This window comes from Phoca vitulina, unplaced genomic scaffold, assembly GCF_004348235.1.
Source record: "Phoca vitulina isolate PV1807 unplaced genomic scaffold, GSC_HSeal_1.0 scaffold1, whole genome shotgun sequence".
NCBI classification, from domain to species: Eukaryota; Metazoa; Chordata; class Mammalia; order Carnivora; family Phocidae; genus Phoca; species Phoca vitulina.
In genome coordinates, this window is record NW_022589704.1 from 81,728,732 (window position 1) to 81,755,375 (window position 26,644).

Consider the following 26,644-nt stretch of genomic DNA (forward strand, 5'->3'; position numbering starts at 1 on the left):
ACTCCCTTCTGGAATTATGAAAGGTTTTCTCCCATCTTTTCAATGACAACCGGGAGATGTTCCTGGAGGTAAATCTCAAAAAGTGTTCCTCCTCACAAAACAACAACAAACTTGCCCCTTAGGTGTTTATACTCATTCTGTAGCAGGTGGTCAGTTGCAATTTATGTTTTCCTAACAGTTCCTGGCTCTAGCAACTTCTGCTTCTGTTAAGCTTTGGTTCTTTGTATTTACTTGTCTCTCTAGTTTTCAGGGCATCAGTTTGCCCTATGACCTCAGCTGTCTGATAGATCTAAAAAAAGTTATTGATTTGCACTTTGTTTAGGTTTTACTTGTGAGGATGGGAGTGACAACTTCCAAGCTGTTTACATGTCAGAGACTGGACATGACTTTCTTTACTTTTCAGGCTTGATGTTAGGTTGTATTAGAATGGTCTTTTTCTTTTTTGGTGGGGGAGTGTGGAGAGTCAAGTCATTTATTTGTCTTTGACATGAAAATGGAAAATCAGGGTGGAGGAGGGAGAACAAGAGGGGAACCAGCCAGGTGTTTAGATTTTTGTCAAGTCAGAATGAGAACAGCAGCTCCTCACAATGGGAATCTGGGTCCCCACAGCAACATGGCAACTGAGACTGGACCAAAAGCAGTTTATTGAAGCACCATATTCTACTAAGTCTTATTCCAAACTGAGCAGACCTAAGCTTATACTTGAAAGTAACACTATCTGGAATATATTAAGAGCACAGAGATGAATCGACATACAGCAAGTCAGCCACAGGGCAAACAGCATGGGATAGGCTAACCTATGAGCAGAGCTCAGGGCTCAGGAGGCTTCTCAGTTTCCTCCCTGGACTTGACACAGAATGGGTCTTTTTCAAATTTGCCATTATACTTAGGATGTGGTCTTAACTTCAAGGACACAGCCTTTATGGGATTTCAAGTGAAACCTAGAGTGTTCTCCAAAGATTTTATACTCTAGCTTGAATTAAATCACATTGTCTTTTCAGTGTTGTGTATCTCTGAAATCTCTGCTTATCTCTTGAGCTTTCCATCTTCTTTAATCCACATCTTAGGATTTCTAGAGTTTTGCCTTGTGAGCAATTACCTTAGGAGTTGGCCATGGGCTAGAGTGGAATTATTACACTGATCTTTTTTTTTTTAATGTTTTATTTATTTATTCATGAGAGTCAGAGACAGAGAGAGGCAGAGGGAGAAGCAGGCTCCCTGCCTAGCGGGGAGCCCAATGCGGGACTCGATCCCAGGACCCTGGGATCATGACCTGAGCCGAAGGCAGACGCTTAACCATCTGAGCCACCCAGGCAGCGCCCCTATTACACTGATCTTTATTCCCACACCCACTGAGACTGCTACTCTCTATATGGGCTCTCTTTCCCTGCAGAGTAGTTTCTAAAGTATCTTCAGGGAGAAAACCAAGGTGGCTGTGAAGAGGCTCATTTCATGAACTTCCTTTCTGGCAAGGAATGCAGCACAATGTTGGTTGCTTTCTGATGTATGAAATCAGTTGCTTTTATATATTTTTTAAAACTTTTATTTTTTTTAATAGTGATGGTAGGCAAGAGGGGGAGTAAGTCCGATACTAGGTATTCTGTCTTTTCTAGCCACTCTTGCATGTGAATGATAGTTTGCTTAAATACAGAACCCAGGGCAGATAGCTTATCCCTTTGACACTTTGAAGATAGTACTTCTAGTAGATTAGGATTATGAAGGCTGGTCTCATCATATTTATATAATTTATGAAACTGCTGAACTAAGAAATATCAGCTGGAAGATGGTCCCAAGTTCTTGAAATCTGGTGATGCTGCCATCATTGATATGGTTCCTGGCAAGCCTATGTGTGTTGAGAGTTTCTCTGACTATTCTTCTCTGGGCCATTTTGCTGTTCATGACATGAGACAGATGGTTGCTGTGGGTGTCATCAAAGCAGTGGACAAGAAAGCAGCTGGAGCTGGCAAGGTCATCAAGTCTGCCAAGAAAGCTCAGAAGGCTAAATGACTATTACTGCCACCCCAGTCTTAATCAGTGGTGGAAGAACGGTCTCAGAACTGTTTGTGTCAATTGGCCATTTAAGTTTAATAGTAAAACACTGGTTAATGATAACAATGCATCGTAAAACCTTCCAAAGGAAAGGAGAATGTTTTGAGGACCGTTTGTTTTTTTGTGTGTGTGTGTGACAGTTTTAAGTTATTAGTTTTTAAAATCAGTACTTTTTAATGGAAACAACTTGACCAAAAATCTGTCACAGAATTTTGAGACCCATTAAAACAAAAGTTTCATGAGAAAAAAAAAAAAAAAAGAAATAGCACTTAACTTGTTTTTTCAAGTTTTTCCAAGTTTTGGGTCTTTCTTCATCTGCACAATGAATATACAAATACTTGACATGTTTACCTGTAAAGAGTAATATTGGGTAATTATTTTAAAAGGCAATGGAACCTATAAATATCTCTATTGTTAGAATGTACCATGATTCAAACTACTCAGTATTTTCTTTTTGGAAATTTTTTTCTTTCAATTTTCCATTTTTGGAAGTTTATGTTAATGAAGTTTTACTTTCCCAGTTTGGACTTTTCAAAAATCAAAATTATACAAAGGTGTTCATCTTAACAATAGTAGCTATCATTTATTTATTTATTTATTTATTTATTTATTTTTAAAGATCTTATTTATTTATTTGACAGAGAGAGGCACAGCGAGAGAGGGAACACAAGCAGGGGGAGTGGGAGAGGGAGAAGCAGGCTTCCCGCCGAGCAGGGAGCCCGATGTGGGGCTCGATCCCAGGACCCTGAGATCATGACCTGAGCCGAAGGCAGATGCTTAACAACTGAGCCACCCAGGTGCCCCTGTAGCTATCAGTTATTGAAGGCTTACTCTGTCAAAGATACCATTCCAAACAATAGTGTAATTAATTTACAGAAACTCAGTTATATCTGTATTATAGGCTGAATTTTGTGCCCCTCAAATTCATATGTCCACATCCCAACTCCCAGTACTGCAGAATGTGACTGTATTGATGGACATGTTTTTTAAATAGGTGAGTCAGCTAAAATGAGATCTTTAGGGTACACCCTAATCCAATGACTCATGTCTTCATAGAATAGGAAATTTAGGCACAGACATATATAGAGGGGAAATGATGTGAAGATGGGGAGAAGATGGCCATCTGCAAGTTAAGGAGACAGGGTTGGAAATGATCCTTCCCGTACAACTCTCACAAGAAACTAAGTCTGCCAAAAATTTAATCTCAGACTTTTAACCTCCTGAACTGTAAAAATAAATTTTTGATGTTTAAGCCACCCAGAGTGTGGTACTTTGTTATAGCAGTCCTAGGAAACTAATACGACTTGCTTAGTGAAAACTAAAATAAAAAAGAGTAAAGAAGAGATAAATTTTTGTGTAATTGGAATACACTAAGATTATATTTTGTATATCACTATATGGGGTTCTATACACAAAATTATGTGTGTTGTGATTTATGGGAGTTTTTTATTTAAAAAATTACTATATAGTTTGTCCCTGTAACCTGACTAAGGGTTATAGCTACCAATTAAAATACAGTTGTACTTTATTTCATTTATCATTATAATAAACCCATAAGGTATATAGTGTTATTCCCATTTTATAAATGAGGAAACAAATCCAGAGCAGTTGACTTATTGCCCATGGTAACAGAGTAGATAACTGTCGAAGCTGATATTTCAGCCTGAATTTTTCCTAATCCCAGGCTAAATCTCTTAACTGCTACAATTTACTGAATTATAGCTCCTTTCTTGTTTCTTTCACAGCCAAATTTTAGGAATTACCTCTTTTCACAACCACCCCCACCACTGTTTTCTTTATTATCTAGAATCTAAAGTTCTTTCTCTTTATACTTTTAAAAGAAAATCAGCATTTTTTTCTCGGCAATTTAAAAGATTTCTATTTTGATTTGATCACATTTCATCTTCCTTTGCTATTTGCACTGCTAATCACAAATTCTTTCTTGAAATTTTTCATCTTTTAAATATTCCCCTCTCTCTTGCATATTCTTTAATGGTACCTTTGCTTTTCCTTCACTGCTATTTTTTTAAAAGTCTCAAACATTAACTTTGGAGAAACCTCAAAGCTGAGTCCTCAGTCTCTTCTGTTCTTCCAATAAACTTATTCCCAAAAAAGGCTTTTCTGACTTCACTAATAATGTTCCCTCCTTTACCCTCAAATATTAAACACCTTATAGAACCCTCTACTTACCTCTATTCTCAATTTCCTGTTGACTGTAAGACAAAGTATCTTGGAATTCTCTCCTCTATGTCATTTTCAAGCTAATTTTTAACCAACCTCTGTCACAAACACAATGTTTCTTTAGGTATTTTTGGGTTTATTCTCATCATTACTTTATTTTGGCCACATTCTTTATATAACTAGTCAGTTATAGAATATGGGCAAAGCATTTACTGTAATTAAGCTCTCTTCTGGGCCCTGGAAATGCAGTGCTGATTAAGTGACAGACACTCTCTGTGGTTACCACTAGCAAATTAGAAATTGGGACTTTCTGGAGGAGGATAAAATAGAAAAGATACCCCCTACCCCGAGCTGATGAATTACTAAAAACAAAACAAAACAAAACAAAACAAAACAAAACAAAACAAAAACAGACAAAGTCCTACCCTGGCAAAGACTTATCAGATGGATTTCAGCTTCTCCACTTGCCACCTCAGATGGGTGATACTTTGTAGAGCACTACATTCATAGTCTACTCAGATATCATTCTTATAGACTCATGAACTTTATCTTTCTGGCTCACCATCCTAATCAGTTACCTAATCTTACTTGTTCTTGCCTTTCCAATTTATTTTCCCTTTGTTTCCTGCCATAATATTCTAGCCTTTGTTCTCCCTAGTTCATCTTGTCCAATTCTGAGAGACTATTCTAAGAAAGCACTTCTATAAACATTTCCTGTTCTTTATCAAGCCAAACTTCTCAATTTGTCTGTCTTGTCTGTCTGATCCTATCTTTACTTTGAAACTCATTTTTCCTGAGTCCTTAATTCTGAACTACTTTGAGAATGATCTTCACTCCTTACTAGAGATTGTCTGCTTTTAACCCTGGTGCATCTTTTTATGCTTCTTTTCCATCTAGATGCTCTGCCCTGCTTTCCTGGAATGCTTCCACTTGCCTTGCCCTCCATTACTGTCAGTTCAATGCACATTTCTTTCAGATGTAGAACTCTTTCTTTATGAATAAAGGTAATCCTCTTTGCCCTGCAAATTTCTTTTTCACTTATTTAAAATACAGCCCTTATCAGGAATGTTATTTATTTAGAATTACTTTAGCATGTACTAAATAAATACCTCTGTTCTGTTTAACTTTCTCAAGTCATACATAATACTTCATAGTCTCCTCATCTAAAAATAAATCAGACAGTCTTAAAATCTCAAAACTTTAAGCTACCAACAAGCTTAGTGAAAATAATGGCTATTAGATCTTAATGGCTGCACTTACACCTATGAACATAGGTAGAGGAAGGTGGTTTTGGTGGGCATGGAGGAGGGTTTGAAAGAGGGCCCCAGAACAAAACTGCAGGAATGAGGCCAGGAATAAAGAGGGCACACATACTGTTCTCAGGTCTGATACTCCCTCACCTTTTCACCTTCTCCCTCTAACTGCCAACCAATCAGGAAAAAGACCAATGAAATACTTATGACGTTGCAAGTAATGCTCACTTTTGACTAGGGAGAATAGGAGTAGATCTTGATTTTCATCTTTTCCTTAGCCCTGTTCTACCAAGGCCTCCTAATACACAGGTTGGTGGATCCTAGAAAAATGAGGGAAGAAACATGACCACCTAAACATTACACATTGCAGTCTTCAACTTTCTGGAACTTTGTTCCATTTGACTATTCTCAGTATGCAGATGCATAGACTCTTCTCACTATAAAATAAGCAGTAAAATTCTAAGTCTGTAGAATAAAGCACAGCATAGTCTGTAAATTCACAGAGACTTGGAGAAATGATTCAATACCAAACCTACTTAAAATTTTATATTGGATAGTTAACAAAGCTTAATAAGTAATGACAAAGTTTCTTCCAGCTAAAAATTGCCATATAGATAAAATGACAAGGATAGTGGAGGTGATGATAATTAATAATTAATCAAGTTGTTTTTAAATTTAACTTAATCATAGCTCTGTGTGACATCTAGAGGTAAAATTATCACACCTCTTTTTGTGTAGTCTTGAACTAGCCTGCTAAAAATGTAAAGATGAATGATCTGGAAATTAGTAACTTTATTAGTTTCCTAGGGCTGCCATAACAAATTTCCACAGGCTGGGTGAGTTTAAAATGCTGACTCAGCTTTGGAGTTAGAGTAAAATGCAATAGTAGTTTAAAGAACAATGTGACACTGGAGAAATAGAAAAATAACAGAGCATATTTGAATTTCTTTACTTTTATTCAAATACAGATAATAGGAAAATAAGACATTTAGATTTTTACACTTTTTCACTTAATGTGCTTTATTCATGTGTTTGCTTATTGGTGGATAAAGAAATACTGCTTTCTTCAGAATGAAAAATAAATTACACTTTGAAATATTTATTTAAAAATAAACATAATGTAGAATCTATGTTTATATATCATTCTTATTAACTCTCAAAGTTTTCATTTATACAGCTTCTTATTTGAAAGTCTATGTAATAATAGAATGAAACAAAGGTATTAATATAAGGATTTGTAGTATATAATATAAATTATTTCATGTGTATCAGTCTGATATTCTTAGCAACTATAAACTCCTTGAAGAAAGGGGACTTGTAATTTATATACTTGGAAGTCTTTCTATGATACAACACAATGTTGAGAATAAAATATTTGCTCAAGAAAAGCAATAATTTGTCTTTATTTTTAATTACCATGAAAATGTCATTTAACTTATTTGTTTGCAAAGAAAACTAAACATCTTACTTAAATATTTACTGATACTTAAAATATAACATGAGCAATGGGTTGAGAACCCAGTGTGGTCTCAGTCCCATATTATTTCTCCTCTTCAGCAAATGAGAGTAGAACTGAAAACAAATAATTATGCTCATTTTTACTATTTAACAATTTAACGTACTGTTTCTAGGTTGGCTTTATTTTGGCTTTTAGGCTTTGAAATAAATAAAATGTCTTTGTCTAACCCTTTCTGAGAGGACAGTCTATCAATATTTAATTTGACCAGCCAGAGAAAGCACTAACATAGCATAAAACAATTTATGAGATTGGCTTAGTCTTGGATTTCCTTATTAAATGTAGTTAAAATTTATCTACAAGAGCGTTATGTGTACATGTTTGTTATCTTAATAATTCTAATTAACTTTTGGTAATTGCTGAGAATCTGCAATTGATGAAGTATTTCTATTTTTTATTGTTATAGTTCTCAACAGCCAGCAGAGAAATTAATAAAATAAGCCTATGAAAAATAAAACAATGCAGGCCAAGTAAGTTTTCCTTCTCATTAGAGAATATAAAAATCACTGACAAATATTCTATATTTAAATATTTGAAAAGAATCCAGAGTACCAGTAAAGTTATATGAAAATATGAGAAATCTTTAAAATATTACATATATACATACATATACAAATACATGTTTATGTGTATGATTTTTTTAGTACTTTTATTTATTAATTACTGAGGTGTGTGACTCCCCTGATTAATAGGTTTCCTTCTTTGGTGCTTAATTTACCTTTCTCGAGTCATAAAAAATACATACATTATAGTTTCCTCATCTAAAAATAAAGAAGATAGTCTTAAAATCTCAAAAATTTAGGCCACCAGCAAGCTTAGTGAAAATAATGACTATTAGGTCTTGCTATAATCTTGCTATAATAATGGTCATGGATTGTTAAAGATGCATACACTGAACTGAGTTACATAAATGATTCAGATTAATTTCAACTTCAGTCTCACAAAACAATATGGTGTTTCTCATTCACTGATTGTTCATGCTACAAAGCCATGATTACAATTAGTTTCTAGTAATAGTGGGACTGACAGGTTTTGAAAATAGAGATTTTCTGGAGATGACATCTGTGGGCCCTTTGCCACATTTAATGATATGGAATATAATAGTAAAGAAAAGAAAATCAGCAAGACATTATCTATGCGATTCGACTAAAAGAAAAAATATTTGATTGCCATCTGATTTGTCCTAGAAACGTGAGTTATAGCAAATTATTAATTTAAAACAAAAACCTTACTAAGTATTTTACATGTAATATGTAGATATTGGATAATTTATCAGTTTGTTAAACAAAATAAAACTACTGACCCACCTTATTCTTCAACGTAGGGAAGTAGGTTAAATTGACCAACTTTATAATTAGATATTGGTTGAAATTTCAAGTCTGTCATTATTTAGTCAACTTGATTAGCATTTCTGGGACTTGATTTCCATATCTGAAGATTGGTTTTAATGAATTTCACCTCATAAGGTTATTGTCATGATTAAATGGGATACACTATGGAAAGAATCTGGGATAGGAAGTGCCTAATAAATCACGATAGTGAGAGTCGGCTGTGGTTATTTTTCTCCTTATAGGAATTGGTTAGCTAGTCATTATTTATCTTCTATTTTCAAGGTTTGCAGCTACTGAGATATGTTTCTTAATATGCAGAGAAGGAGAGAAAATCCTGGGCCTATGAAAAATAGGGAGATGAAATGCAAACTGCTGTATAAATCTGAGATATTCAAAGGAACTGGTTAAATGAAAAATATCTTGGTCTCTAGGTAGAGAAAATATTAAACTCTATCCTGAAAATATGAAATTATATAGTGATTGGCCTGCACAATATATAGGTTTCAATTACTGAGTGTTTACTGTATCCATTTGGTCCATGAATCAGTCATGATAAGGTAATATAAAAAATGGTCTCATGCTGGTGATATCCTTTGGTCATTTGACATAATTAACACAATATGAAATATGGAGACATAACCCTGCAAACACTTCTAGTGTTCCAAAAGAGAAACAACCCATATAAGTTAGATTTTTCTGACAAAATAAACAGCAGATTTTCCATCTAAGAGATTATAAAATCAGCATGTTTAATATAATTAAGATATGAGGAAAGTCTATAAATCATGAGAAAAGAATGTAAAAAAAGAACAAACTTATTTGAAAAAGTATCTAGAATCTAGATATGAAAATAAAGAAACAAATAGGAAAATAATCCTGAATTCTAGAAATGAAATTTATGGACATTAAAATTAAGGAGAAATACTAAAATTCATGAGAGATACAATGCAAAGTTTTAGCATAAGTCTGATAGAATTCCAAAGGGAAAGAATATAGAAAATGGGAAAGAGAATATAAACAAGGAATTGTGAGAATTTCTACATATTGAAAAGATATAATTCAGAAACAGAAAAGAAGAATCTAGTGCAAGAAGGAATTGGTAAACAAATTGTTTTTCTAAACAACTTTGATTTAATAATAAGATATTGTGTATTGAATTAGAACCATATTATGGTATAGAAATAATGACTCTTTTGGAGAGTATAAAATGGGTCACAAAATATTGGACAACAGATGTATGAGAAAATAGTAACAGGCATGCAAATGTAATAATATTGTTCAGTAGGAGTTAGGGATCTTGATTAACTTTAGACAAGGTTAAATATTCATGTTAAAGTTTAAGATTGAATGCTGCAAGGACATAAATGCAATGTAAAACTTACAAACTAATGGGGGAGAGTAAGCAGTATTTGATTAATAAAAGAGAAGCTGGGAAACAAAAATGAACAAAGAAAAGTGTGGCAAATAGAAAACACAGAAAAATGAAATAAATTCAAATTAAGGAACCACAATAAATACAATGGCATTAAATCCATTAGAGTTTTAAATTCATAGAACTTCAAGTTGAATAAAAACAGAATTCAAGCTTATGTTTAGAAAAAAAATCAGCTAAAGCATATGTAAAAGTAAAATCAGTATTCAGGGTACAGTACACAATAAAAAAAGGGAGAGAGTGTTCACCAGGATGAAATAATGGTCAGTGCTTTCATGCACTTAATAACATAGCTTCCAAATACATGAAAAGTTGACATATGCAAAGCAGAACAAAAAGTTAAATAAATAGGCCAAAAAGGGAATCTCAACCACTATAAAATTTTTATTATTGTGAAGATGTCATCCTCTAACCATGATTAAATAAAATTAGTAAAAGAAAAACAAGAAAAATTAAAGGACTTTTTATGTTTCAATAATTTATTAGTCAGTTGATTAAATCTGAACCTGCAGCATCCTGTAAGCTAGAAAGTAAGGAAAGTTTAAAAATTAAATGATGGGTGCTTGTCAAGGGGACACATATGCCAAATGAAAGAGCTCCCAATAGCCAAAGCTGGGGCAATTTGAGCAAGTTTGAGCAAACAAAATAAGTACTGTTAAATTATAACCCAAATATAACAAATATCTGTACACCCAAACAGATGATATACATAATGATTGAATAAATAAATTAGTGGAGGAAATAGACAAATCTCTCATGTAGAAGAGTTGCAAATAACTATATAGATACTTCTCCTTTAAGAAGGTGGAACATGATTTCCCATTCCTTAACCATGGGATGTATACAGTGACTTCTATCCAGAGTACAGAATGGAAAGGGAGAAAAACAGAAACTTAACAGTAGAGAAACTTGACAAACATTATCTCATTCAGTTGATCAATATTAACATCATCAGTCATAAGTCATGTTCATGCTATTTTTGATATATGATGAGAATGTCACCCAGTGTATAATTGGGTCTTGCTTGTTATTAATTCAGACATTTTCTGTCTTTTAATTAGAGTGTTTTGTATATTAACATTTAGTGCAACATTAGATATTGTTAGATTTAGTCTGTCATTTTATCATTTATATTTATCCCCTCAGTTTTATTTCATTATTATTCTGTTCCTCCTTTTCTGCCTTCTCCTTAGAATATTTAATTTTTTAAAAAAATTTATTTTAGTCCATACGCTGGCTTTTTAGCTATACCAATTTGCATATGTTTCAATGTTGCTTCAAGTCCTTTCAAAGACTGAAGGGTCTATGATTTAATAAGCTAATAACAAATTAGCTTGCTGCGATTTCATGGATGCTGGCAGAAGACATGAAACGCCTGGATCAGAGATAAGGAACTCTTTATTACTCATAGTAGTAGCAGTCAATGTATCAATAATATCTTCCATGGCTTCTGAGACTCATTTCTCACAAGGCAACATTATGAGAACCAGGTGACATCTGCATACATAGTGATTTGTACAAGAGATGATGAACTTTAAGCTCAGGGAACCTGATTATTTTATAATAGGCTATAAACCTGCCTGCCCTTTGCTTTGGAGGCTACATTATTTTGATTAGACTACAGTTATTATGCCGCCTAGTGCTCCAGAAGGAAATACTATATATTCCAAGCCTACTTGCTGTACAAATATCCTTGAGAAGATAGTCTAGAACAAAGGTAGATAGCATCTCAGCTTGCAATATGTGCAGAAATGTGAGAGACCCAGAAAGAATTGCTTTCCAGTGATGTATGTTTTTTATGTCTATTCATGAGGATATGTTCCCTTGAATACACTACACCATTGGCTACTCTGATTAATCTGACAGAGACTGGGACAGAATTTACTCAATTTGTCTCATGGAGCATTTAATTACACTTACTATGAAGCAGCAGGATGAGTCCCATTGCAATATTAACCTTGACCATGTCCACAAATAGCTGGATAAATTTCTTACACCATCGGAATCTACACTAGAATGCCAGCTGGCTTTCTTCTTCAGTTTCTGTATTGGCTTTCCCACTTAGCTGGAGGTATTAATCTAGCAGGATATATTACTGATTGCACAGTTTCTACTTGGCTCATAAGGCATAGATCTAGGGCCATTCTAGCACCCATTACAAACATGACCAGTGAGTTGAGACAGACTTGAAAGAATTTTAAAACCAGGGTATTGTCCTTGATCACTTAAGCTAAAGTCAGGGAGAAATTCTCTATCACCTTTTCTAGTTGAATTACTCCCTTTATAGGGATAACTGCCCTCAGAATATACATACATGACCAGTCATTCATCCCTCTGAGAAGCTCTTCCAGAAAGGTAGTCTTATTTTAGAGATATCTCTGCAGTCATTTGAGGGCTACATTATATACAGGTTTTTTTTAAGTGAGAGAGCGTGAGTGGGGAGTTGGGGATGGTAGGGTAGGGAGGGGCAAAGGGAGAGAGAGAAAATCTTAAGCAGGCTCTATGCCCACCATGGAGCCCAACTTGGAGCTCATTCTCATAACCCTGAGATCATGACCTGAGCTGAAATCAAGAGTCGGACGCTTAACTAACTGAGCCCCTACAGGGGTATTTTTGTAAACACTTGGAAATATTTTATGAGTACCCCTAACATGCACAGTGACTATGTTTTCAGGAGGGAGGCAGTTTAATGCTTGGTTTCCACAGAAGCAATATAGTTCCAGGGATGCACATGGAAATAAAGTGTCGTTAATAACTGTTTGGAACTGCACAATGTGAAAACTGTAAGTTAGGGGTACTGGCTCACAGTATGGCATCTTGGTTGGTAGGCAGGCCTTAGGGGTTCTGAATTCATTTCCAGTCGTTGAGCCAAGTTTGTTGTTGTTTGTTGTTCTTTGGAGAGAGTGGTAATCTAATGTGTGCTGTTCATCCACACAGCCAAATGATATTCACTTGTCCCATGGAATAACTGAATGGTGGCTGTAGAAATGCAGAGGGAAATACATTTAGAGATATTTATAGATGTTTTTTCTTTTTGTATTTTTTTTTAAATTTTTCCTGTAGAATATGTGGGAGCTGGAACCAACAGAAACTGCTGTTTCTGATAGACTTCTAAGAGAATGACAATGATATCATGGTCAGAAACATCCAATGGTGGATGGTAGACCTAGTGGCTACAGTTTGGTACAGTTTTGGAGAGCTTTCTCCATCATGTGGAAATCTCCAAAAGTCATTCTTTGAAGTAAAGATTATCACAAAGACATTGATAATCTTTACTTCAAAGAATGTCCTTTTATACCTATTGAATCCAGAAGTGATTCCCTCTGTGTGCCAAGGTTGTAGTTCTTACACTGCCACACAATCTAGGTGTCCCATACCAGTAGCTATAAATTTACCTTTTGTCTAGTCATCTCCTACTAACCTTCAGACCTTTAATCCAGAAATGTAAGTTAGGCATGGCTATTTAAGAAGAATGTCTGTGACATAAGAATTCTATTAAACCAGCAGCTTTGCTTCCTATAAAAGAGTAGAGGAGGGGCACCTGGGTGGCTCAGTCATTAAGCGTCTGCCTTCGGCTCAAGTCATGATCCCAGGGTCCTGGGATTGAGCCCCACATTGGGCTCCCTGCTCCGCGGGAAGCCTGCTTCTCCCTCTCCCACTCCACCTGCTTGTGTTCCCTCTCTCACTGCCTCTCTCTGTCAAATAAATAAATAAAATCTTAAAAAAAAAAAAAAAAAAAAAAGAGTAGAGGATAAAGCTTCCTCCCAAAAGATGGTTGCCATTTTTCTTACTAAGCCAAGATGTATTTGGGGCAGGCTGGCTTCACTCTTGAATATACCATTTCCCTTTGACAAATAAGGCTAATTAGGCCCTTCTTACCTTGTTAGTTTTTCAGTCCCAGTTGGCCATCCCCAAAAGAGGATATCAGGCTGGAGAATCACAATATTTCCACATGTCACACAGTTTCCACAAGAGCCCAGTGGCAAGTTAATAGCTGAGCCACATCAGGAAGACAATGAGTCAAATGATGCCTCTGGGTGGAGGTTACCTCACTTTGCTAGGGTTTCCAATTGGTAAAATCATCAGTGATGGAGATTTAAGGCTCAAAAAAGTTATTAGGGTTGTGGCGCCCCACAGGTACTTCAGCATGAGTTTACATGTGGCTCTTCCCAATCAAAATGATCTTATCCATTATTATGAGTATGTATTGTAAAGGCATATAAAATATCAATAGTGTTTTCATATTTAGTAGTTGAAGCCACAACTATAAATATATTGAATCAACCCAAAAGTTTTCATCCATAAGTTTATATTAACTTTCTTTCCCTACTGTGAATTCTGCCCAAATCCCGTTACCTAATTCTGGGTATTCACAATGTGTGAGACTGGTAAGATGTTAACTTGGGAACCTGAATCCAAAGGAGGATGAGTCATACTACACATCTCCCCAGTGTAGTATGATGTGTGGATAGCCTTTGGTCTTCTTTGAGGAAAGATCTCAGTACCACTACTAAATCTTTCTCCTAAAGCTGCCAAAGTCAGACTAGAAGTGTTGGAAGGTATCAGGGAGTGTGGAGAGAGAACGTAGCTCCATTCCAGTAAATAATGGCCATTTAGTTTCAGTATTAAGTGCTCAGACAGCTGCTCACAGCTTAAACTGTACCAATTTCTAATGGTTTCTATTCACCCAAATCTCTATATCCTCATTGCCAATAGCACTTATTTCTACTCTGGGGGTTTCTTGACTCAGAGGCAGGTCTGGAACTAGAATGAGGCAGTGTTGTACTTACTTTGGGGAAAAGGCTTAAGGAGGTGTCAAAAGACTGAGTGATTGGGGCACCTGGGTGGCTCAGTTAGTTAAGCGTCTGCCTTCAGCTCAGGTCATGATCGCAGGGTCCTGGGATCGAGCCCTGCATTGGGCTCCCTGCTCAGCCGGAGCCTGCTTCTCTCTCTTCCTGCTGCTCCCCCTGCCTGTACTCTCTCTCTCTCAAATAAATAAATAAAATCTTAAAAAAAAAATACCTGAGTAATCAAGTTGAATAATGTTTTAAAGCAACGGGAAGTTGGAAAACTAATGTGAAACTCCATGGTGAACAAAATATCAAAACTCGAAGACACTGTATGATCCTGTACATGCATGATTCATCTCTCTTGCCCCACTCTCACCGACTTCTAGGATACTGGCAAAAGACATGAGATTCCTGAGTTAGAAACCAAAACCTTGTTCACTCAAGTAGTATGAGCTTTATGTTTGTAGCCCACGTCCCGTGAAGGTGATGTGAAGGGGCCCAGGTAGGTGTTGCACATGTAGTAGAGGGTGTTAGGCACAGCTAAGGAAACTTGAAGCTAGAGAACCTGAATCTTTTATAGTGGGCAGGAAGCACGTCTGACTTTTGTGCCAGAGGAGGACAGGACTTTTATTGTGGTGGGTAGAAAACGAACCTGCCACTTATTCCAGAGGCAGACACTATCTGTATCTTTAGAGGCTGTGCACTGTACAAACAACCTCGGCAAGATAGTCTGAGATAGAGGCTCTGCTTATAGGAAATGCAGGTGGTCCATGGAGAGTTGTCTTCTGAAATATCCAATAAAATACTAGAGTGACTACCTTCTGAATCTATAGGTGAAAAAAGCAGGCATAAAGAAATTGATTCTATCCCATGCAATATCACTTAGAAAGAAGGGGAAAAACACTCAAGAAAAACATATTGCCAATAATAGAAAGAATTTAAATATATAATTAATCCCAAAGAGTGTGGCCAGATTAAGTTTGTGAAAGTGAGATATTCTTAAATTGTTAAAATAAAATCCAACTATATTCTCTTTGAAAGACAAAAACCTCCTTTTGTTCCTTCCTTATGGTTTCTAATACTTATTTTTATTTAACAAACACACAACACTTATTATTTCCCTGGCACAGTTCAGGGCACTTTACAAATAAAAATTAATTTAATTCTTATAACAATCAAAGCAGGTTATACTACTACTATTACCTATTTGTCAGTCGAGGAAAATGAGAGACAAAGAGGTTAGATGAATTTCCCCAGGCCACCTGATAGTAGAACATGAAGACAATGCTGGGACCCTGGCATTCTGGCTCCAGAATCTGTTCTCATCATACTCTGCAGCCTCTGCATTTTTTTTTTAAACATACTGTTCCCATCCCCCACCCCTGCCATGGCCACCCCCAGTTTCTTTAAAACCATTCTATTATCTCAAAGACTTGAACTATTAATGTTGCCAGAAGGACTGAAAATTGAAGAATTGAGAGATTTATACCTGAGAACATTAATCATAAAGGACCAAGAGTAGCTATGTGCATACCAGATAGAATAGACTTGAGTACAAATCAAAGCAAAATTAAACAATCTCTCAGGAGTAGGATAAATCGAATTAAAAATTTACCAATAAAACATAAATTTTCTGAAGCTACATGCAAAGTAATAATCCTCAAAATATGTAAAACAAAACCTAACCAAATTATTTGGTGAAATAGGCAAATTATGTGCCACATAGGCAAATCTAAGACTATCGTGGAAGTTGTTAACAAATTTGAGTTTAGAGATTGAGGAATACAACATCTTGATGTTGATGTTGTATTCCTCCATGATGCAATAAATGGTTAAGCACTGAACTTCCCCAGCATAGAAAAACAAACAAACAAACCTATGAAACTTGGCAAAATATATAAGCAAACTGTTTAACTGTGTTCAGGCAGGAGCTAACCAGCACACAAGCCTACCATCCCTGAGACAGAAAATTCACAAGGTAAACCTCATGATTCTTCAGTTCTCTGCAGGAAGTGAGGGTTAAGAGGAGCATTTCCCAAACTCTCAGAAAGCTATTATCCTTGTCCAGCATGGCAGTCTTGCTGAGAGAAGGATACAAAAATTGAGGTTCAGGGAAAAGAGAGATTGGGGTAGAAAAACATATTGGAAAAAAAATCATGGCCATAACCTTTCCAAATATGATGATGAAAAATACCTACTTACATATCTAGGTGGCACTGTGAATCTCAAGCAGTAAATAAAAAGATAAATAAGTAAATAAATCATATTTAGGAACATAACAGTCAAGCTGCTAAAAACCAAAATTAGAGATAAAATTTTTTAAGTACCCAAAGAATAAAAGATGCATTGACCACGTGGTAACAGGAATAAATGAGAATCACTAGACTTCTCAGAAAGGATGGGGGCCAGAAGATACCTTAAATAAAGAAAAAATGTTAAAAAAAAAATTCTATATCCGGTGATAATATTCCTAACCTGAGAATGAAATAAATATATTTTCAGATAAATAAAAGTTGACAGAACTCATCTCTAGATATGTAAGGGAAATGATACAAGGTAGAATTCAGTAAAGACAGGCACCAAAAATGTTACAAAGTGTGTATGTAAAATAGAGATACAACTTTAAAATAATGCCAAATGCACAATTTCATACAGATCATGATCTCATAAAATTTAGTTAATAAAGAAATTAATAACAAAAAGTAATCGCCTAAATCCCACTGTATAGAAATTAAAGAAAACACTTCCAAATAATTTGTGGCTCAGCAAAGAAATCATAATTATAGTTAGAATGTACTTAAAACCGAACAGTTAACAATACATTTCAAAACCAGAGATCTAGCTAAAGGTATAGAAATTTATATCCTTAAGTTCATATATTGAATAAAAGCACAGATTGACAAGATAGCAATTCAACCCAAAGTTAATCTATGAAATCAGAATAATGCTAATCAAAATTCCAAATGTTTGCCATATCACATATTAATGTTAATTAAAGAGCTATAGTACTTAAAATAGTGGTACTGCCACAGAAAGAGAAAACATAATTTTATGGATAAGAAATCCTACCTATATTAAGAAACTTGACATGACAGGCAGCAATATAAAATTAACTTTTGAGTAAATAGCATAGGGAAAATTGGCTGAGTATGTGAAAAATAATAAAAATTTGACTCCACCTATCAGAGAGGCAGTTCAAAAACCCCAACATTTGGGAAGGAAATGGGGAGAAAGTAATTGAGGGTGGGAGATAAAGCTTCAGTGCTTTGAATATATCTTTATGTTTTTGTTTTTGATTAAAAAAAGTGAAGGCTCTGAAGCAAATAAAGCAAATATTAATATGTGTCAAATATTTATGATAGAAACATAGGTAATATATAAATTCGGACTTTTTGGTATTTAAAATTATAAATTAAAAAGTAAATGTAATAGTATGTATTGGATAGTTTTAGTTGTACACTATAGCTTTAAAAGAGAAATTTAGGGACGCCTGGGTGGCTCAGTCATTAAGCGTCTGCCTTCAGCTCAGGTCATGATCCAAGGGTCCTGGGATCGAGCCCTGCATCGGGCTCCCGGCTCAGCGGGAAGCCTGCTTTTCCCTCTGCCTGCGCTCCCCCTGCTTGTGCTCTCTCTATCTATCTCTGAAAAATAAATGGATAAAATCTTAAAAAAAAAAACATAAAAAAACAAAAATAAAAGAGAAATTTATTGCGGCACCTGGGTAGTTCAGTTGGTTAAGTGTCCTACTCTTGATTTCAACTCAGGTCATGATCTCAGGGGTCCTGGAATCAGCCCACGTCAGGCTCTGTGCTCAGCGCACAGTCTGCTTGTCCCTCTCCCTCTGCCCCTCCCCTTCTCCTGCTCTCTCTCTCTCTGTCAAATAAATAAATAAAATCTTTAAAACATAAAATAAAATAGAAATTTATTTCTAAATTTTTCATACATTTCAAGCGTATAGACAAATTGTGTGGAAAGAGAATAGAATCAGGGATAAACTAAAAATGGGAAAAGAATGGGGGATTTTTAGCTAGTAGAAATGAAGATAGCAAGATAGCTTTCTTTAGGTATTTGAGAAACTGCCATTTGAAAGAAAGTTCAGATTTATTCACTCTAGCCATGTATAATAGATTTAGGGCAAAGACATCAACTCATTACTTTAATATTTTTTGAGTATACCTTAGGTCTAGATCCTGGTCTTGGCACCACTAATATGACCTCAAACAAGGAAGATGAATTTCCTGTTTTCATGGAACTCACTTTCTAGTGGCATGAGAAGAAGGATAAAAAATAAGTGCGTGAACAAATGAGCAAAAATATTACCTAGTGACAAGTGCTTATTCTGAGAAATAGAATAAGGTACTGAGACATTCAGTGAAAAGATGGGGGGAGAGCTCCTCTTAACTGGCAGATCAGAGGAGGTAACTAAAACTTAGTCATGATGTGGTCAGGAGCAGGAGTTTTCCTCCCTCTGACAGGCTGGGAAAAATCTGCAAACTGTAAAGCTTAATTTTTTGAGGAAGGAAAATAGATCAGTGTGGCTGGGAAATACTGGGTGAGGGAAATATTCCTATGGGGCAAGATTAAAGACACATGAGTGTTAAAAGCATGTGTTTGCATGCCAAACTGTCAACTCCAGTGACATCGAATGTTTATTTCCTCACTCATATATGAAGTCTGTCCCCTAGTTAAGCTGAAAGTTTGTGATTGATTGATCTATATGTTTTTAGGGTTTATTTTGAGATATTTAAATTTATGCATTCACTATTTTCCTGTGGGAACCCAGGAGTCTTGATTTAAACTTTGTAATAGATAATTATGATCACTCTCTGTTGAAATGTGGGGAATAATGCTGACAAAATGGGGAGGCTTGAAAAGGATGGATACTAAAATTTCACTTTCAACTGAGTGAAAGAATGGACTTTATTAAATCTCACCTTTAACTAAGTGAAACAAAATGGAGGATTTTATTCACCAGAATTCCAGTATTGTAACTACTAATAAGGATAAGAGTCAGAAAGGGAGTTGGTTGAGATGCAGGGCTACCCATAGTGGGGAAACACACATGTTAAGGATCCAGGCTTTTGAAAAGGGACTGTCACTAAGTGGTGTGCACCTTTGGTCAAGAAGTGAACCAGAAAACAATGTGGGCATGAAGAGAGGAAGAAATGTTTATAATTTCAGGAGTATGAGGCATAGAAGAAAGTCCAATATTTCACCAAGTTGTATTGTGAGATGCTTTGTATAAACCACTGCATCACCATTCAAAAAAAACCTACAGTAAACAGTTGCATTGTTTTTACAAAATGCTTGTCAAATTTGTATTTCAGGGTCCCTGGGTGGCGCAGTTGGTTAAGTGTCTGCCTTTGGCTCAGGTCATGATCCCAGGTTCCTGGGATTGAGCCCACATCGGGCTCCCTGCTTGGTGGGGAGCCTACTTCTCCCTTTCCTTCTGCTGCTCCCCCTGCTTGCTCTCTCTCTCTCTGTAAAATAAATAAATAAAATCTTTTAAAAAATTTGCATTTCAAAATTTAAATATTTCACTGTACTGAGGCAAAATTTGAGGGAATTCAGCTATCCCTGGATTAAGTGAGAAATAACTGTATTCATATGCAGTTCTCCCAAAACAAGGAAGGAGTTTTGTGGAGCTTACAATCAATACACTTAATTGTTTTGGTTTGGGGGAGATAGGTGAATATAACTATCTTTAAGGATCCTTGCGATGAAAAATCTTGTTTTATATGGTATGTAATATTTCTTTGCCCTTTCTCATTTCAAAGATGAATGAAGGAAACAGGATTGTAATTGATAAGCATATAAAGTGTCAACAGAAAGTTGGAGATACCGATAGGAGCCTTTTAAGTATTACAGTGACATAAATACCTGAAAAAAACATGAATTTTGAGAGTCTATTTATTGAATAAATTCATTAAATACATTCCCTCCTAAAGGCTCTATGTCCAAATATCATTAGAGTTGGGGTTAGGGCTTCAAAATCATGAACTTTGGAGGGAAGCAAACATTCAGTCCATAACAGTCTCACAACCAAACCCACCTTACTAGGTACAAATCCTTTACCATTCTCCACTGGAAAACAAAATAACAAATATTTCTCAGAATCTCATGCTACTTTCCATTTACTGCCCTATCCTTCTCTTCCATTTATTTTGCAAATGTCTTATAACTTGAAAAGACTCACAGTCCCTACTCATGCACCTTTCATTTGCGCTTGGGCCAGCCTGGCTTGATCTCCATCAAAGCCACCAGTGACCTTCATATGTTGCTAAGTCCACAGACACTCTTCAGTCTTCCTTTGACTTAATCACTTTTTCTATCTTGAAACACTCTTTTCCTGTGACTTTTGTAATACCAGACAAAACCTTTTCTTCCCCCTGTATGTCCCAGATGGTTCTTTGTTTTTAAGATTAAGCAGTTTTATTAAACTATATCATGTGTACATATGCAGACATATAAAACTACAGTTCACCTGATTCCTTTATTTGTCTCACTTTTTTAGGTGTATCCCAGGAATCTTTCCTTGAGTCATTTTCAGTTCTTTAAAACCACTTTGCTGAAGGGGCACCTGGGCGGCTCACTTGGTTGAGTGTCTACCTTTGGCTCAGATCATGATCCCGGGGTCCTGGGATAGGCCCCAATATCGAGCTCCCTGCTCAGCAGGGAGTCTGCTTCTCCCTCTCCCTCTGGTCTCCCCCTGCTCTCGCTCTCTCAAATAAATAAATAAAATCTTAAAAAAACAAAACAAAACAAACACTTCGCTGAAGTATAGTTGAACATGTGAAAAGCTGTACATATTTAATGTACACAACTCTGTTGAGTTTGGGGTTAAGTATAAACCCATGAAACATGGTGAGGATGGGGTTAGTGCCCTTATAAGAAGCGGAAGAGAGGCTAGAGCTTGCTCTCTCTTTTCACCGCATAAAGATAAAGCAAGAAGGCAGCTGTCTGCAAGCAAGAAGATGGCCCTCACCAAGAATTAAATCTGGCACCTTGATCTTGGCTTCTCAGCCTCCAAAACTGTGAGGAAAAAACTTCTAATGTTTAAGCAAAAAAGTAAATAAATAAATTAGTTGAAAGTTGTGTGAGGAGTGATAGGAATTATAAAAATTAAACAATATTCTGACAAATATTTATCAGTGCCTAAAATGTGCTAGACAACTGCATATAAACAAAATAAACATAAATATGTGATTCTTTGAAAAATTCTTAGTGTCTTACTAACTAGAGAAATTCAGTCACTGTTATACTGTGTTGTTGACTTTTTTAAGAATAGGAGAATGTAGCAGTACATTCCACCTAAATTTACCACTTCCTCTTCTTGTCCCCATCCTCTTATAATCTGTAAACATAACATGTCTGAAACATAGATAGAAGGGTAGGTAAGTCAGGCAGCAGAGAAATGCTAAACAGCTTTAACAAGACCTGAGACTGCTTATTTACTAACCCAGTACATCCACATGTGTAGAATATGCACCCAGGTGAATGTACAAAATGATCCCATGTAATGCGGAAAGGAAATATTAGAACTTCTGTGTATGTGTATTATATACAAAAGAAATAAAGCTTTACCAATATCCAGTTTACCAATTGACAAGCATATATTTATGAAAATATACGTATATTAGAGTGCATGCACAAATACATTTTTGAAGGAAGTTAATAACATTTAGACTGTTAGGAGTCCATTGCTGTAAACCACTGTACTCATCAAGTGAAGGGAGAAATCACCCTTTCATTTTCATTTTTAGTTTGATTTATTAGAGAAGAAGCTGTTGGAGCCATCAAGAGTAGGTTATTGTTTATAGTTCAGATAATGATGATCAAACCTAATATGCCACAGTAGGGAGAATTCAAATGTGGATAGTAAGTCAAGACTTAGCACAAATATTGTCACAAAGGTGACACATTCTCCAATTTATTCCCATCTCTAGTATCTGCAAAGAAAGATATTTGTTAATGGCATTTTGAGTGACTTCCATTCAGTAAGCTACTCCCTTTTTATTCCACTTAGAGATCAAATTTCTTAATGGTTCATACAGTATGTTGACTTAGGTTTGGGAGCTATGTTGAACAATATGAGGACCTCCATTGTTCTTTGATGTTTTTTTTCCTCAGCAACCTGGTTTTAAATACTCCCTTCCCTCCACTTCAGGGAGTGAAAAGCTAATCTGAAAAGCAGAAGCTGAGTAGGTTTTTTACATGGAGCTGATGTGAAGTGACTTCCATTTTCTTAAGTACTATATTGATAATATCCACATAGCAACTCCAAAATATATGCTATGCTGTATCTGTTGCTATTGTCTACATGTTCTACATTTCTGGAAAATATAATTATTGTTTTTGTTTGTTGGCATTTTTTCTTAATCATCTGTTGATATACATTAGGTGATGCATAGAATGCCTTTAAGGAATGGATTTTGGAAGTAGACAGGTGTTCTTCCTAGATGCTTTAGATTTTACTTTTCTCTATATTTAGATTGCATGATAAACATTGAGTAGTAGATAAAAATGCAAAATAAATTTGCTTGTTCTTAGGATCTAAATCTAATTGTTTTAACAATGTACCCATGCCAATAGATTGCAATACAAGAAGATTATAAACTGATGGTTAGATGTTAATAACAGTAACACAAAACATTAAGGCAAGTGACATTTACATAAGTATCTGGATCTTAATACATATAATTTACATATGAAAATTTAATCATCATAGAGATAAACAGCTGCAAAGTTTAATTAAACTCTCCACACAAAATCAGCCTGCAAGAAGTAGTTTGTCACTGCTAATTCATCACAATTCTCTTAAGTATTCTTTAAAATAAAAATGCAAAATAAATGACTCTTATTGATAATTTAACTTCTGGTTACTTTGTATTTTAATTGTATCATCAAAGCCTGTTGAGAATACATAAAAATTGTAGGTTTATTTTCACTGTGTTTAGAAGGCAAAGCATAAACATATAGAGAACAAATGTATTTGTTTACAAACTTGTAAGGGTCACCAGCACAATAGCACTGAAGTCTAATTTAAGAAATTTTAATGCCAAAATAAGTTGTGGGTAATGAAGGGATGTAAAAGTCTTTCTCAGTGGAGCTTTTAAAAACAGAATGAATTATACACAGAAATTAATGCCAACATTAGTCAGAAAAAAGAGTAATTAACAACTGCTAATGTAGATAGATAAAACTGAAAAATCTTAATTGAGTTTTAAGATCACAGAAACCCTACACAGAAAAGAGAATATTTAATACATAAATACTATAGGAAGTCATCTTTAGGAAATAGGACACAAACAAATGGCAGGTTTTGTTTCCATGTATCTTACTTGTTTAAACAAATGCATTTATTCATTTACTTATAAAAAAATAAGTACCTACTGTATGCCAGGGATAATGGTATACACTAGCATAAACTACTGACCACAGATAGCTTTTGTAATGACATTAATATTGGTTGCAACCTTCTCTTCATAGACACAGACCCAAAACGTAGAAATATGAGACAATGGATATATTTATGGTAAAGCAAAGGGCATCCAGTATTCAGGACTATGCTTTAAGCCTCTCATTTTTTGGTACCTAAGTTCAGATGGCTGGACAACATTATAAATAGAATGCATGGCATCCATTTAAGTGAAGATAAAATTAAATTGGACTTTGAAAAGTGGATATTGTCCATGAGTTGTTCCCTTAGATATGCTTTTAATGTTGAGGGCATCCAGGTTCTATCCCAAAGTGTTTCTCCAACTAATTAAGTCCATTACAGTTGTCTAGAAGAAATAATAGCTATAATCTCCAAGTATACCAATAATATATTAATTATATTATTAATTTCAATAATTTTGGTTTCTGTTAAACTGACCTTTTTATCTGTAAATTAATAGCATATCAGATATTTTATTGTCTCATATGTATGAAGAAATTAAGCCAAGACTTCCCAAATTATAAGAATAAACCATGTCATGGAGTGAGCTGGAGGCCATAACATCTGAACAACCCATAAGAGGAAACTATTATGTGCACTATATTTTTCTTCATGTTTCATATGAGGTGGTTCATTTTGAGGCTGGGGTAGCTGTTTCTCTTGTACAAAATGAATGGCTTGACTTAGACAACCTAAAATTTTATGCACTAAATCTCCAGAATTCTTTAACTTTATCTGAAATGTTTAAATATTCCAACTAATTTGGGAAAACTAATAGACTGAGACAAATGTATAGTATTCTGTCCCTTTAAATTATTTGGGCAAATAAATATATTTGATTATGAAGCCTTGAAAATAATGCTTGATTTAACATTTTATAGTTGTGTGTGTGTGTGTGTGTGTAGTATGAGAGAAAAATCTATATTTAATTATCTACTCTCTATCTCTCTACCCATATATCTAAATAGAATCCCTCTTATTAGAAACTGAAAGTGGTTAGTTAGCTAAAAATCAGGAGGCATAAAAAATATACCTAATACCCTAAATATTTAATTTATTTCAAAATGGGCACATCCATTCAGCAGTCTTTTGATTTAGGGCCTAAGTCCTTTCTTGAAGGTTGAGCTTACTGATTGGGACTTGAAATTAACTTTCTTGCATAAAAAAGTGCAATGTTAAATGTTTTATGGTTTACAGTTTTCTTCTCTTTATAGGGGACACAAACTTAAATATACTTGTAGTATACTACAGACGAAACGTTCTCTTGATTTTTTCCCCAAACTTTTATACTTGTCTCTCTCATACTTAATTAAATATTTTTACACCCATAGTTTATCAGTTTTTTCATATTTAATTAAGTTATCCATGGCAAAACCAAGCACATCTGATAAAAGCTGGTTTGTGTATGCACATGTTCCAAATGGTGGAAGCAGAAGTGTGCATGAGCTTCATTGGTGATATATCAGTTCACTGGAAATTGTTATAACTTCTTTAATTGTATTTTAATTAATCTTTTTTTTTTAATATTTATTTATTTATTTATTTATTTATTTATTTGACAGAGAGAGACACAGCGAGAAAGGGAACACAAGCAGGGGGGAGTGGGAGAGGGAGAAGCAGGCTTCTCGCTGAGCAGGGAGCCCGACACGGGGCTCGATCCCAGGACCCTGGGATCATGACCGGAGCCGAAGGCAGACGCTTAACGACTGAGCCACCCAGGCGCCCCTGTATTTTAATTAATCTTAAAAACAGTCCCATAGGGATTAAATGATTCATACTAGATTATGAAATTATTTTGGTTTTCATAAAAATATCAGGGAGACTAAATGATTCACATGAGGTTACAAAATTTTTAGGAGGCAAACTCTGAATGAAAACTGCAAGAACATAGTTAGAGCTATTATTTTGTAATGAAGTATTTCCAAAATAAAATTAATAGCTTGGATTTTTGAATCTGTTGAAGTGAACATGAGTATAGAATAATTTTTTCACTGATCTAAAATTTTTGCTTAGTTATATCTGTTCAAAATGTGGAATCTAATGTAAACAGTTAGCCCATCAGTAATTTTGTGGTACTTTAGCAGTCTAGTCTTTTCTGGCTTATTGTAAAGAAATTATCAAAAATTAAATGTATTGGGGCGCCTGGGTGGCTCAGTCATTAAGCGTCTGCCTTCAGCTCAGGTCGTGATCCCAGGGTCCTGGGATTGAGCCCCACATCGGGCTCCCTGCTCCGCAGGAAGCCTGCTTCTCCCTCTCCTACTCTCCCTTCTTGTGTTCCCTCTCTTGCTGTTTCTCTCTCTGTCAAATAAATAAATAAAATCTTTAAAAAAAATTTAACGTATCGATTATCCTATTAGTATTAATGTGTTAGTGGGTTGTGATTATACCAGAATTCTCTCAAAACTAAAGATAGAGCTTTAGATGTAAATGCTTTGATGCTGTATTTTAAGAGTTGTTTTTTGTTTTGTTTTGTTTTGTTTTGTTTTAACCTTGAAATTAGATGCTGACGTCCCCATACAGGTACTGGTGGTTACCTTTAGTTTATAGAATATTTCTCCCTTATTTCCTTAATATTTTTTGTAGATTTTACTCTCTCTTCTCACTTTGATACATTGATATTTTATCCTGAAGAACACATGATCCATTTCAGATT